The following is a 16,335-nucleotide window of genomic DNA, read 5'->3' on the forward strand; positions in this document are numbered from 1 at the left end:
TCAACACTCTGATAGTCCAAAGATTACAGAATGCCTCCAGATGTGCGTCGGTAACTACTACTGGTCTTCCCGGGAACGATCAATGCGTAGACTGTTTGAGACATTACTCCCATGGAGGAAAGTGCGGATGGTGACTGTTGTATTCAATCCCGATGCATTTTCTGTGTTTCATCAACACTCTGATAGTCCACAGATTGCAGAATGCCTCAAGATGTGCATCGGAAACTGCAACTGGTCTTCCTGGGAACGATCAAAGCGTAGACTGTCTTAGACAATACTCCAATGGAGGAAAGTGCGCATGGTGACTGTTGTATTCACGCCCGATGCAATTTCTGTGTTTCATCAACACTCTGATAGTCCATAGATTACAGAATGCCTCCAGATGTGCATCGGAAACTACTTCTAATCTTCCAGGGTACGATCAAAGAATAGACTGTATGAGAATTACTCCCATGGGGGAATGTGCGGATGGTGACTGTTGTATTCAACCCCGATGCAATTTCTGTGTTTTATCAACACTTTGAAGGTCCACAGATTACAGATTGCCACCAGATGTGCATCGGAAACTGCTACTGGTCTTCAAGGGAACGATAAAATCGTAGACTGTTTGAGAATTACTCCCATGGAGGAAAGAGCGGATGGTGACTGTTGTATTCACTCCCGATGCAATTTCTGTGTTTCATCAACACTTTGAAGGTCCACAGATTACAGAATGCCTCCAGATGTGCATCGGAAACTACTTCTGGTCTCCCAAGGAACGATCAAAGCGTAGACAATTTCAGACATTACTCCCATGGAATAAAGTGCGCATCGTGACTGTTGTATTCAATCCCGAGGCAATATCTATGTTTCATCACCACTTTTAAGGTCCACAGATTACAGAATGCCTCCAGATGTGCGTCGGAAACTACTACTGGTCTTCCAGGGAACGATCAAAGCGTAGACGTTTGAGAATTACTCCCATGGAGAAAACTGCGAATGGTGACTGTTGTATTCAATCCCGATGCAGTTTCAGTGTCTCATCAACACTCTGATAGTCCACAGATTACAGTATGCCTCCAAATGTGCATCGGAAACTACTACTGGTCTTCCAGGGAACGATCAAAACGTAGACTATTAGAGACATTATTCCCAAGGTGGAAAGTGCGCATGGTAACTGTTGTGTTCAATCCCGATGCAACTTCTGTGTCTCATCAACACCTAGATAGTCCACAGATTACAGAATGCCTCCAGATGTGCATCGGAAACTACCACTGGTCTTCCAGCGAACGATCAAAGCGTAGACTGTTTGAGACATTACACCCATGGAGGAAAGTGCGCGTGGTGACTGTTGTATTCAATCCAGATGCTATTTCTGTGTTTCATCAACACACTCATAGTCATCAGATTACAGATTGTCTCCAGATGTGCATCGGAAACTACTGATGGTCTTCCTGGGAACGATTAAAGCGTAGACTGTTTCAGACATTACTCCCATGGAGAAAAGTGGGCATGGTGACTGTTCTATTCAATCCCGATGCAATTTCTGTGATTCATCAACACTTTGAAGGTCCACAGAATACAGAATGCCATCAGATGTGCATCGGAAACTACTACAGGTCTTCAAGCGAACGATCAAAGCGTAGACTGTTTGAGAATTACTCCCATGGAGGAAAGTGCGGATGGTGACTGTTGTATTCACTCGCGATGCAATTTCTGTGATTCATCAACACATTAAAGGTCCACAGATTACAGAATGCCACCAGATGTTCATCGGAAACTACTACTGGCCTTCAAGGGAACGATCAAAGCGTAGACTGTTTGAGAATTACTCCCATGGAGGAAAGTGCGGATGGTGACTGTTGTATTAACGCCCGATGCAATTTCTGTGTTTCATCAACACTTTGAAGGTCCACAGTTTACAGAATGCCTCCAGATGTGCATCGGAAAGTATTTCTGGTCTCCCAGGGAACGATCAAAGCATAGACTGTATCAGACTTTACTCCCATAGAGGAAAGTGCGCATGGTGACTGTTGTATTCAATCCCGAGGCAATTTCTGTGTTTCATCAAGACTCTGATAGCCCACAGATTACAGAATGCCTCCAAATGTGCATCGGAAACTACTACCGGTCTTCCAGGGAACGATCAAAGCGTAGACTGTTAGAGACATTACTCCCAAGGTGGAAAGTGCGCATGGTGACTGTTGTATTCAATCCCGATGCAATTTCTGTGTTTCATCAGCACTTTGAAGGTCCACAGACTACAGAATGCCTCCAGATGTGCATCGGAAACTACTTCCGGTCTTCCAGGGAACGATCAAAGAATAGACTGTTTGAGACATTACTCCCATGGAGGAACGTGCGCATGGTGCCTGTTGTATTCACTCCCGATGCAATTTCTGTGTTTCATCAACACTCTGATAGTCCACAGATTACAGAATGCCTCCAGATGTGCATCGGAAAATACTACTGGTCTTCCGGGGAACGATAAAAGCTTAGACTGTTAAAGACATTACTCCCATGGGGGAAAGTGCGCATGGGGACTGTTGTATTCAATCCCGATGTAATTTCTGTGTTTCATCAACACTTTGATGGTCCACAGATTACAGAATGCTCCAGATGTGCATCGGAAACTACTACTGGTCTTCCTGGGAACGATCAAAGCGTAGTCTGTTTGAGACATTACTTTTACGGAGGAAAGTGCGCATAGTGACAGTTAGATTCAATCCCGATGCAATTTCTGTGTTTCATCAACGGTCTGATAGTCCACAGTTTGCATAATGCCTCCAGATGTGCGTCGGAAACTACTACTGGTTTCCAGGGAACGATCATAGCGTAGACTGTTTGAGACATTACTCCCATGGAGGAAAGTGCGCATGGTGACTGTTGTATTCAATCCCGATGCATTTTCTGTGTTTCATCAACACTCTGATAGTCCACAGAATACAGAATGCCTCCAGATGTGCATCGGAAACTACTACTGGTCTTCCTGGGAACGATCAAAGCGTAAACTGTCTGAGTCAATACTCCCATTTAGGAAAGTGCGCATGGTGACTGTTGTATTCAATCCCGATGCATTTTCTGTGTTTCATCAACACTCTGGTAGTCCACAGATTACAGAATGCCTCCAGATGTGCATCGGAAACTACTACTGGTCGTCCACTGAACGATCAAAGCGTAGACTGTTAGAGACTTTACACACATGGAGGAAAGTGCGCATGGAGACTTTTGTATTCTATCGCGATGCAATTTCTGTGTTTCATCAACACTCTGATAGTCCACAGATTACAGAATGCCTCCAGATGTGCATCGGTAACTACTACTGGTCTTCCAGGGAACGATCAAAGCGTAGACTGTTTGAGACATTACCCCCATGGAGGAAAGTGCGCATGGTGACTGTTGTATTGAATCCCGAGGCAATTTCTGTGTTTCATCCACACTTTGAAGGTCCACAGATTAGAGACTGTCTATAGATGTGCATCGATAACTACTACTGTCCTTCCAGGGAACGAGCAAAACGTAGACTGTTTGAGAATTGCTCCCATTTAGGAAAGTGCGCATAGTGACAGTTATATTCAATCCCGATGCAATTTCTGTGTTTCATCAACGTTCTGATAGTCCACAGATTACAGAATGCCTCCAGATGTGCATCGGAAACTATTTCTAATCTTAAAGGGTACGATCAAAGAATAGACTGTTTGAGACATTACTCCTATGGAGGAAAGTGCGCATGGTGCCTGTTGTATTCAATCACGATGCAATTTCTGTGTTTCATCAGCACTTTGAAGTTCCATAGATTACAGAATGCCTCCAGATGTGCATTGGAAACTACTACTGGTCATGCGGGGAACGATAAATGCTTAGACTGTTAGAGACATTACTCCCATGGAGGAAAGTGCGCATGGTGACTGCTGTATTCAATCCCGATGTAATTTCTGTGTTTCATCCACACTCAGATAGTCCACAGGTTACAGAATGAATCCAGATGTGCATCGGAAACTACTACTGGTCTTCCAGGGAATTATCAAAGCGTAGACTGTTAGAGACTTTACTCCCATGGAGGAAAGTGCGCATGGTGCCTGTTGTATTCTATCCAGATGCAATTTCTGTGTTTCATCAACACTCTGATAGTCCACAGATTACAGAATTCCTCCTGATGTGCATCGGTAACTACTACTGGTCTTCCAGGGAACGATAAAAATGTAGACTGTTTGAGAATTACTCCCATGGAGGAAAGTGCGCATGGGGACTGTTGTATTCAATCCCGATGCAATTTCTGTGTTTCATCAACACTTTGATAGTCCACAGAATACAGAGTTCCTCCAGATGTGCATCGGAAACTACTGCTGGTCTTCCAGGGAACGATCAAAGCGTAGACTGTTTGAGACATTACTCCCATGCAGGAAAGTGCGGATGGTGACTGTTGTATTCACTCCCGATGCAATTTCTGTGATTCATCAACACTTTGAAGGTCCACACATTACAGAATGCAACAAGATGTGTATCGGAAACTACTACTGATCTTCAAGGGAACGATCAAAGCGTAGACTGTTTGAGAATTATTCCCATGGAGGAAAGTGCGGATGGTGACTGTTGTATTCACGCCCGATGCAATTTCTGTGTTTCATCAACATTTTGAAGGTCCACAGATTACAGAATGACTCCAGATGTGCATCGGAAACTACTTCTGGTCTCCCAGGGAACGATCAAATCGTAGACTGCTTCAGTCATTACTCCCATGGAGGAATGTGCGCATGGTGACTGTTGTATTCAATCCTGAGGCAATTTCTGTGTTTCATCAACACTCAGATAGTCCACGGATTACAGAATGAATCCAAATGTGCATCGGAAACTACTACTGGTCTTCCAGGGAACGATCAAAGCGTAGACTGTTAGAGACATTACTCCCATGGAGAAAAGTGCGCATGGTGACTGTTGTATTCAATCCCGATGCAATTTCTGTGTTTCATCAACACTCTGATAGTCCACAAATTGCAGATTGTCTCCAGATGTGCATCGGAAACTACTACTGGTCTTCCAGGGAACGATCAAAGCGTAGCCTGTTTGAGGTTTAGTCCCATAGAGGAAAGTGCGGATGGTGACTGTTGTATTCACTCCAGATGCAATTTCTGCGTTTCATCAACACTTTGAAGGTCCACAGATTACAGAATGCCTCCAGATGTGCATCGGTAACTACTACTGTTCTACAAGGGAACGATCAAAGCGTAAACTGTTTGAGAATTACTCCCATGGAGTAAAGTGCGGATAGTGACTGTTGTATTCACTCCCGATGCAATTTCTGCGATTCATCAACACTTTGAAGGACCACAGATTACAGAATGCCACCAGATGTGTATCGGAAACTACTACTGATCTTCAAGGGAACGATCAAAGCGTAGACTGTTTGAGAATTACTCCCATGGAGGAAAGTGCGGATGGTGACTGTTGTATTCACGCAAGATGCAATTTCTGTGTTTCATCAACACTTTGAAGGTCCACAGATTACCGAATGCCTCCAGATGTGCATCGGAAACTACTTCTGGTCTCCCAGGGAACGATCAAAGCGTAGACTGCTTCAGACATTACTCCCATGGAGGAAAGTGCGCATGGTGACTGTTGTATTCAATCCCGAGGCAATTTCTGTGTTTCATCAACACTCTGATAGTCCACAGATTACAGAATGCCTCCAAATGTGCATCGGAAACTACTACTGGTCTTCCAGGGAACCATCAAAGCGTAGACTGTTAGAGACATTACTCCCAAGGGGGAAAGTGCGCATGGTAACTGTTGTATTCAATCCCGATGCAATTAATGTGTTTCATCAAAACTTTGATAGTCCACAGATTACAGAATTCCTCCAGATGTGCGTCGGAAACTTACACTGGTCTTCCAGGGTACGATCAAAGCGTAGACTGTTTGAGACATTTATAACATGGAGGAAAGTGCAGATGGTGACTGTTGTATTCAATCCCGATGCAATTTCTGTGTTTCATCAGCTCTTTGAAGGTCCACAGATTACAGAATGCCTCCAGATGTGCATCGGAAACTACTTCTGGTCTTCCAGGGAACGATCAAAGAATAGACTGTTTGAGACATTACTCCCATGGAGGAACGTGCGCATGGTGCCTGTTGTATTCAATCCCGATGCCTTTTCTGTGTTTCATCAACACTCTGATAGTCTACAGATTACAGACTGCCTCCAGATGTGCATCGGAAACTACTACTGGTCTTCCTGGGAACGATCAAAGCGTAGACTGTTAGAGACTTTACTCCAATGGAGGAAAGTGCGCATGGTGACTGTTGTATTCAATCCCGAGGCAATTTCTGTGTTTCATCAACACTCTGATAGTCCACGGATTACAGAATGAATCCAAATGTGCATCGGAAACTACTACTGGCCTTCCAGGGAACGATCAAAGCGTAGACTGTTAGAGACATTACTCCGATGGAGAAAAGTGCGTATGGTGACTGTTGTATTCTATCCCGATGCAATTTCTGTGTTTCATCAACACTCTGATAGTCCACAAATTGCAGATTGTCTCCAGATGTGCTTCGGAAACTACTACTGGTCTTCCAGGGAACGATCAAAGCGTAGCCTGTTTGAGATTTAGTCCCATAGAGGAAAGTGCGGATGGTGACTGTTGTATTCACTCCAGATGCAATTTCTGTGTTTCATCAACACTTTGAAGGTCCACAGATTACAGAATGCCTCCAGATGTGCATCGGTAACTACTACTGTTCTACAAGGGAACGATCAAAGCGTAAACTGTTTGAGAATTACTCCCATGGAGGAAAGTGCGGATGGTGACTGTTGTATTCACGCCCGATGCAATTTCTGTGTTTCATCAACATTTTGAAGGTCCACAGATTACAGAATGACTCCAGATGTGCATCGGAAACTACTTCTGGTCTCCCAGGGAACGATCAAATCGTAGACTGCTTCAGTCATTACTCCCATGGAGGAAAGTGCGCATGGTGACTGTTGTATTCAATCCCGAGGCAATTTCTGTGTTTCATCAACACTCTGATAGTCCACAGATTACAGAATGCCTCCAAATGTGCATCGGAAACTACTACTGGTCTTCCAGGGAACCATCAAAGCGTAGACTGTTGGAGACATTACTCCCAAGGGGGAAAGTGCGCATGGTAATTGTTGTATTCAATCCCGATGCAATTAATGTGTTTCATCAACACTTTGATAGTCCACAGATTACAGAATTCCTCCAGATGTGCGTCGGAAACTTACACTGGTCTTCCAGGGAACGATCAAAGCGTAGACTGTTTGAGACATTTATAACATGGAGGAAAGTGCAGATGGTGACTGTTGTATTCAATCCCGATGCAATTTCTGTGTTTCATCAGCACTTTGAAGGTCCACAGATTACAGAATGCCTCCAGATGTGCATCGGAAACTACTTCTGGTCTTCCAGGGAACGATCAAAGAATAGACTGTTTGAGACATTACTCCCATGGAGGAACGTGCGCATGGTGCCTGTTGTACCCAATCCCGATGCAATTTCTGTGTTTCATCAACACTCTGATAGTCCACAGATTACAGAATGCCTCCAGATGTGCATCGGAAACTACTACTGGTCTTCCGGGGAACGATAAAAGCTTAGACTGTTAGAGACATTACTCCTATGGAGGAAAGTGCGAATGGGGACTGTTGTATTCAATCCCGATGTAATTTCTGTGTTTCATCAACACTTTGATAGTCCACAGATTACAGAATGCCTCCAGATGTGCATCAAAAACTACTTCTGGTCTTCCTGGGAAAGATCAAAGCGTAGTCTGTTTGAGACATTACTTTTACGGAGGAAAGTGCGCATAGTGACAGTGATAATCAATCCCGTTGCAATTTCTGTGTTTCATCAACGCTGTGATAGTCCACAGATTACATAATGCCTCCAGATGTGCATCGGAAACTACTACTGGTTTCTAGGTAACGATCAAAGCGTAGACTGTTTGAGACATTACACCCATGGAGGAAAGTGCGCAGGGTGACTGTTGTATTCAATCTCGATGCATTTTCTGTGTTTCATCAACACACTGATAGTCCACAGATTACAGAATGCCTCCAGATGTGCATCGGAAACTACTACTGGTCTTCCTGGGAACGATCAAAGCGTAGACTGTCTGAGTCATTACTCCCATGGAGAAAAATGCGCATGGTGACTGCTATATTCAATCCCGATGTAATTTCTGTGTTTCATCAACACTCTGATAGTCCACAGATTACAGACTGCCTCCAAATGTGCATCGGAAACTACTACTGGTCGTCCAATGAATGATCAAACCGTAGACTGTTAGAGACTTTACTCCAATGGAGGAAAGTGCGCATGGTGCCTGTTGTATTCAATCCCGATGCAATTTCTGTGTTTCATCAGCACTTTGAAGGTCCATAGATTACAGAATGCCTCCAGATGTGCATCGCAAACTACTTCTGGACTTCCAGAGAACGACCAAAGAATAGACTGTTTGAGACACTACACCCATTTAGAAAAGTGCACATGGTGCCTGTTGTACTCAATCCCGATGTAATTTCTGTGTTTCATCAACACTCTGATAGTCCACAGATCACAGAATGCCTCCAGATGTGCATTGGAAACTACTACTGGTCTTCCGGGGAACAATAAAAGCTTAGACTGTTAGAGACATTACTCCCATGGAGGAAAGTGCGCATGGTGACAGCTGTATTCAATCCCGATGTAATTTCTGAGTTTCATCAACACCCAGATAGTCCACAGATTACAGAATGCCTCTAGATGTGCATCGGAAACTACTACTGGTCTTCCAGGGAATTATCAAAGCGTAGACTGATAGAGACTTTACTCCCATGGAGGTAAGTGCGCATTGTGACTGTTGTATCCTATCCCGATGCAATTTCTGTGTTTCATCAACACTTTGATAGTCCACAGATTACAGAATTCCTCCAGATGTGCATCGGAAACTTACACTGGTCTTCCAGGGAACGATCAAAGCGTAGACTGTTTGAGACATTTTTAACATGGAGGAAAGTGCGGATGGTGACTGTTGTACACAATCCCGATGCAATTTCTGTGTTTCATCAGCACTTTGAAGGTCCACAGATTACAGAATGCCTCCAGATGTGATCGGAAACTACTTCTGGTCTTCCAGGGAACGATCAAAGCGTAGTCTGTTTGAGACATTACTTTTACGGCGGAAAGTGCGCATAGTGAGAGTTGTATTCAATCCCGATGCAATTTCTGTGTTTCATCAACGCTCTGATAGTCCACAGATTACAGAATGCCTACAGATGTGCATCGGGAACTACTACTGGTCTTCCTGGGAACGATCAAAGCGTAGACAGTTTGAGACAATACTCCCATGGAGGAAAGTGCGCATGGAGACTGTTGTATTCAATCCCGATGCATTTTCTGTGTATCATCAACACTCTGATAGTCCACAGATTACAGAATGCCTACAGATGTGCATCGGAAACTACTACTGGTCTTCCTGGGAACGATCAAAGCGTAGACAGTTTGAGACAATACTCCCATGGAGGAAAGTGCGCATGGTGACTGTTGTATTCAATCCCGATGCAATTTCTGTGTTTCATCAACACACTGATAGTCCACAGATTACAGAATGCCTCCAGATGTGCATCGGAAACTACTTCCAATCTTCCAGGGTACGATCAAAGAATAGACTGTTTGAGACATTACTCCCATGGAGGGAAGTGCGCATGGTGCCTGTTGTATGATATCCCGATAAAATTTCTCTGTTTCATCATCAGTTTGATAGTCCAGAGATTACAGAATGCCTCCAGATGTGCATCGGAAACTACTACTGGTCTTCCAGGGAACGATCAAAGCGTAGACTGTTTGAGACATTACTCCCATGGAGGATATTGGGCATGGTGACTGTTGTATTCAATCCCGATGCAATTTCTGTGTTTCATCAACACTCTGATAGTCCACAGAATACAGAATGCCTCCAGATTTGCATTGGAAACTACTACCGGTCTTTCGGGGAACGTTAAAAGCTTAGACTGTTAGAGACATTACTCCCATGGAGGAAAGTGCGCATGGTGACTGTTGTATTCAATCCCGATGCAATTTCTGTGTTTCATCAACACTCTGATAGTCCACAGACTACAGAATGCCTCCAGATGTGCATCGGAAACTACTACTGGTCATCCAGGGATTGATCAAAGCGTAGACTGTTAGAGACATTACTCCCATGGAGGAAAGTGCGCATGGTGACTGTTGTATTCAATCCCGATGCAATTTCTGTGTTTCATCAACATTCTGATAGTCCACAGATTACATAATGCCTCCAGATGTGCAATGGAAACTACTAGAGGTCTTCCGGGGAACGATAAATCTTAGACTGGTAGAGACATTACTCCCATGGAAGAAAGTGCGCATGGTGACTGCTGTATTCAATCCCGATGTAATTTCTGAGTTTTATCAACACTCAGATAGTCCACAGATTACAGAATGCCTCCAGATGTACATCGGAAACTACTACTGGTCTTTCAGGGAATTATCAAAGCGTAGACTGTTAGAGACTTTACTCCCAATGAGGAAACTGCGCATGGTGACTGTTGTATTCTATCCCGATGCAATTTCTGTGTTTCATCAACACTCTGATAGTCCACAGATTACAGAATACCTCCTGACGTGCATCGGTAACTACTACTGGTCTTCCAGGGAACGATAAAAACGTAGACTGTTTGAGAATTACTCCCATGGAGGAAAGTGCGCATGGGGAATGTTGTATTTAATCCCGATGCAATTTCTGTGTTTCATCAAAACTTTGATAGTCCACAGATTACTGAATGCCTCCAGATGTGCATCGGAAACTACTGCTGGTCTTCCAGGGAACGATCAAAGCGTAGACTGTTTGAGACATTACTCCCATGCAGGAAAGTGCGCATGGTGACTGTTGTGTGCAATTCCGATGCAATTTCTGTGTTTCATCAATATTCTGATAGTCCACAGAATACAGAATACCTACAGATGTGCATCGGAAACTACTACTGGTCTTCCAGGGAACGATCAAATCGTATACTGTAAGAGACATTACTCCCATGGGGGAAAGTGCGCATGGTGACTGCTGTATTCAATCCCGATGCAATATCTGTGTTTCATTAACACTCTGATAGTCCACAGATTACAGAATGCCTCAAAATGTGCATCGGAAACTACCACTGGTCTTCAAGGGAACGATCAAAGCGTAGACTGTTTGAGACATTACTCCCATGGAGGCAAGTGCGCATGCTGACTGTTGTATTCAATCCCGATGCAATTTCTGTGTTTCATGAACACTCTGATAGTCCACAAATTGCAGATTGTCTCCAGATGTACATCATAAACTACTACTGGTCTTCCTGGGAGCGATAAAAGCGTAGACTGTTTCAGACATTTTTCCCATGGAGGGATAAGCGCATGGTGCATTTTGTATTCAATCCCGATGCTATTTCTGTGTTTCATCAACACTTTGAAGGTCCACAGATCACAGAATGCCACCAGATGTGCTTCACAAACTACTACTGGTCTTCCAGGGAACGATCAAAGCGTAGACGTTTGAGAATTACTCCCATGGAGGAAACTGCGAATGGTGACTGTTGTATTCAATCCCGATGCAATTTCTGTGTTTCATCAACACTCTGAAGATCCACAGATTACAGAATGAATCCAGATGTGCATCGGAAACTACTACTGGTCTTCCTGGGAACGATAAAAGCGTAGACTGTTTCAGACATTATTCCCATGGAGTGTTGTGCGCATGTTGACTGTTGTATTCAATCCCGATGCAATTTCTGTGTTTCATCAACACTCTGGTAGTCCACAGATTACAGAATGACTACAGATGTGTATCGGATACTACTACTGGTCTTCAAGGGAACGATCAAAGCGTAGACTGTTTGAGAATTACCCCCATGGAGGGAAGTGCGGATGGTGTCTGTTGTATTCACGCCAGATGCAATTTCTGTGTTTCATCAACACTTTGAAGGTCCACAGATTACAGAATGCCTCCAGATGTGATCGGAAACTACTTCTGGTCTTCCAGGGAACGATCAAAACGTAGACCGTTTGAGAATTACTCCCATGGAGGAAAGTGCGCATGTCGACTGTTGTATTCAATCCCGAGGCAATTTCTGTGTTTCATCAACACTCTGATAGTCCACAGATTACAGAATGCCTCCAAATGTGCATCGGAAACTACTACTGGTCTTCCAGGGAACGATCAAAGCGTAGACTGTTAGAGATATTACTCCAAAGGGGGAAAGTGCGCATGGTAACTGTTGTATTCAATCCCGATGCAATTGATGTGTTTCATCAACACTTTGATAGTCCACAGATTACAGAATTCCTCCAGATGTGCATCGGGAACTTACACTGGTCTTCCAGGGAACGATCAAAGCGTAGACTGTTTGAGACATTTTTAACATGGAGGTAAGTGCGGATGGTGACTGTTGAATAGAATCCCGATGCAATTTCTGTGTTTCATCAGCACTTTGAAGGTCCACAGGTTACAGAATGCCTCCAGATGTGATCGGAAACTACTTCTGGTCTTCCAGGGAACGATCAAAGAATTGACTGTTTGAGACATTACTCCCATGGAGGAACGTGCGCATGGTGCCTGTTGTATTGAATCCCGATGCAATTTCTGTGTTTCATCAACACTTTAAATGTCCACAGATAACAGATTGTCTACAGATGTGCATCGATAACTACTACTGGTCTTCCAGGGAACGATCAAAACGTAGACTGATTGAGAATTACCCCCATGGAGGAAAGTGCGCATGGGGACTGTTGTATTCAATCCCGATGCATATTCTGTGTATCATCAACACTCTGATAGTCCACAGATTACAGAATGCCTACAGATGTGCATCGGAAACTACTACTGGTCTTCCCGGGAACGATCAAAGCGTAGACTGTCTGAGACAATACTCCCATCTAGGAAAGTGCGCATGGTGACTGTTGTATTCAATCCCGATGCAATTTCTGTGTTTCATCAACACTCTGATAGTCCACAGATTACAGAATGCCTCCAGATGTGCATCGGAAACTACTTCCAATCTTCCAGGGTACGATCAGAGAATAGACTGTTTGAGACATTACTCCCATGGAGGAAAGTGCGTATGGTGCCTGTTGTATTCAATCCCGATAAAATTTCTGTGTTTCATCAACAGTCTGATAGTCCAGATATTACAGAATGCCTCCAGATGTGCATCGGAAACTACTACTGGTCTTCCAGGGAACGATCAAAGCGTAGACTGTTAGAGACATTACTCCCATGGAGAAAAGTGCGCATGGTGACTGTTGTATTCAATCCCGATGCAATTTCTGTGTTTCATCAACACTCTGATAGTCCACAAATTGCAGATTATCTCCAGATTTGCATCGGAAACTACTACTGGTCTTCGAGGGAACGATCAAAGCGTAGCCTGTTTGAGATTTAGTCCCATAGAGGAAAGTGTGGATGGTGACTGTTGTATTCACTCCAGATGCAATTTCTGTGTTTCATCAACACTTTGAAGGTCCACAGATTACAGAATGCCTCCAGATGTGCATCGGTAACTACTACTGTTCTACAAGGGAACGATTAAAGCGTAAACTGTTTGAGAATTACTCCCATGGAGGAAAGTGCGGATGGTGACTGTTGTATTCACTCCCGATGCAATTTCTGTGATTCATCAACACTTTGAAGGTCCACAGATTACAGAATGCCACCAGATGTGTATCGGAAACTACTACTGATCTTCAAGGGAACGATCAAAGCGTAGACTGTTTGAGAATTACTCCCATGGAGGAAAGTGCGGATGGTGACTGTTGTATTCACGCAAGATGCAATTTCTGTGTTTCATCAACACTTTGAAGGTCCACAGATTACCGAATGCCTCCAGATGTGCATCGGAAACTACTTCTGGTCGCCCAGGGAACGATCAAAGCGTAGACTGCTTCAGACATTACTCCCATGGAGGAAAGTGCGCATGGTGACTGTTGTATTCAATCCCGAAGCAATTTCTGTGTTTCATCAACACTCTGATAGTCCACAGATTACAGAATGCCTCCAAATGTGCATCGGAAACTACTACTGGTCTTCCAGGGAACCATCAAAGCGTAGACTGTTGGAGACATTACTCCCAAGGGGGAAAGTGCGCATGGTAACTGTTGTATTCAATCCCGATGCAATTAATGTGTTTCATCAACACTTTGATAGTCCACAGATTACAGAATTCCTCCAGATGTGCGTCGGAAACTTACACTGGTCTTCCAGGGAACGATCAAAGCGTAGACTGTTTGAGACATTTATAACATGGAGGAAAGTGCAGATGGTGACTGTTGTATTCAATCCCGATGCAATTTCTGTGTTTCATCAGCACTTTGAAGGTCCACAGATTACAGAATGCCTCCAGATGTGCATCGGAAACTACTTCTGGTCTTCCAGGGAACGATCAAAGAATAGACTGTTTGAGACATTACTCCCATGGAGGAACGTGCGCATGGTGCCTGTTGTACCCAATCCCGATGCAATTTCTGTGTTTCATCAACACTCTGATAGTCCACAGATTACAGAATGCCTCCAGATGTGCATCGGAAACTACTACTGGTCTTCCGGGGAACGATAAAAGCTTAGACTGTTAGAGACATTACTCCTATGGAGGAAAGTGCGAATGGGGACTGTTGTATTCAATCCCGATGTAATTTCTGTGTTTCATCAACACTTTGATAGTCCACAGATTACAGAATGCCTCCAGATGTGCATCAAAAACTACTTCTGGTCTTCCTGGGAAAGATCAAAGCGTAGTCTGTTTGAGACATTACTTTTACGGAGGAAAGTGCGCATAGTGACAGTTATAATCAATCCCGTTGCAATTTCTGTGTTTCATCAACGCTCTGATAGTCCACAGATTACATAATGTCTCCAGATGTGCATCGGAAACTACTACTGGTTTCCAGGTAACGATCAAAGCGTAGACTGTTTGAGACATTACACCCATGGAGGAAAGTGCGCATGGTGACTGTAGTATTCAATCTCGATGCATTTTCTGTGTTTCATCAACACTCTGATAGTCCACAGATTACAGAATGCCTCCAGATGTGCATCGGAAACTACTACTGGTCTTCCTGGGAACGATCAAAGCGTAGACTGTCTGAGTCATTACTCCCATGGAGGAAAGTGCGCATGGTGACTGCTATATTCAATCCCGATGTAATTTCTGTGTTTCATCAACACTCTGATAGTCCACAGATTACAGACTGCCTCCAAATGTGCATCGGAAACTACTACTGGTCGTCCAATGAATGATCAAAGCGTAGACTGTTAGAGACTTTACTCCAATGGAGGAAAGTGCGCATGGTGCCTGTTGTATTCAATCCCGATGCAATTTCTGTGTTTCATCAGCACTTTGAAGGTCCATAGATTACAGAATGCCTCCAGATGTGCATCGCAAACTACTTCTGGACTTCCAGTGAACGACCAAAGAATAGACTGTTTGAGACACTACTCCCATTTAGAAAAGTGCACATGGTGCCTGTTGTACTCAATCCCGATGTAATTTCTGTGTTTCATCAACACTCTGATAGTCCACAGATTACAGAATGCCTCCAGATGTGCATTGGAAACTACTACTGGTCTTCCGGGGAACAATAAAAGCTTAGACTGTTAGAGACATTACTCCCATGGAGGAAAGTGCGCATGGTGACAGCTGTATTCAATCCCGATGTAATTTCTGAGTTTCATCAACACCCAGATAATCCACAGATTACAGAATGCCTCTAGATGTGCATCGGAAACTACTACTGGTCTTCCAGGGAATTATCAAAGCGTAGACTGATAGAGACTTTACTCCCATGGAGGAAAGTGCGCATGGTGACTGTTGTATCCTATCCCGATGCAATTTCTGTGTTTCATCAACACTCTGATAGTCCACAGATTACAGAATGCCTCCTGATGTGCATCGGTAACTACTACTGGTCTTCCAGGGAACGATAATTGCGTAGACTGTTTGAGAATTACTCCCATGGAGGAAAGTGCGCATGGGGACTGTTGTATTCAATCCAGATGCAATTTCTGTGTTTCATCAACACTTTGATAGTCCACAGATTACAGAATGCCTCCAGATGTGCATCGGAAACTACTGCTGAACTTCCAGGGAACGATCAAAGCGTAGACTGTTTGAGATATTACTCACATGCAGGAAAGTGCGCATGGTGACTGTTGTGTGCAATCCCGATGCAATTTCTGTGTTTCATCTATATTCTGATAGTCCACAGAATACAGAATACCTACAGATGTGCATCGGAAACTACTACTGGTCTTCCAGGGAACGATCAAAGCGTAGACTGTTTGATACATTACTCCCATGGAGGAAAG

The sequence above is a fragment of the Schistocerca gregaria genome, chromosome 10 (assembly GCF_023897955.1).
Source record: "Schistocerca gregaria isolate iqSchGreg1 chromosome 10, iqSchGreg1.2, whole genome shotgun sequence".
Classification (NCBI taxonomy): domain Eukaryota; kingdom Metazoa; phylum Arthropoda; class Insecta; order Orthoptera; family Acrididae; genus Schistocerca; species Schistocerca gregaria.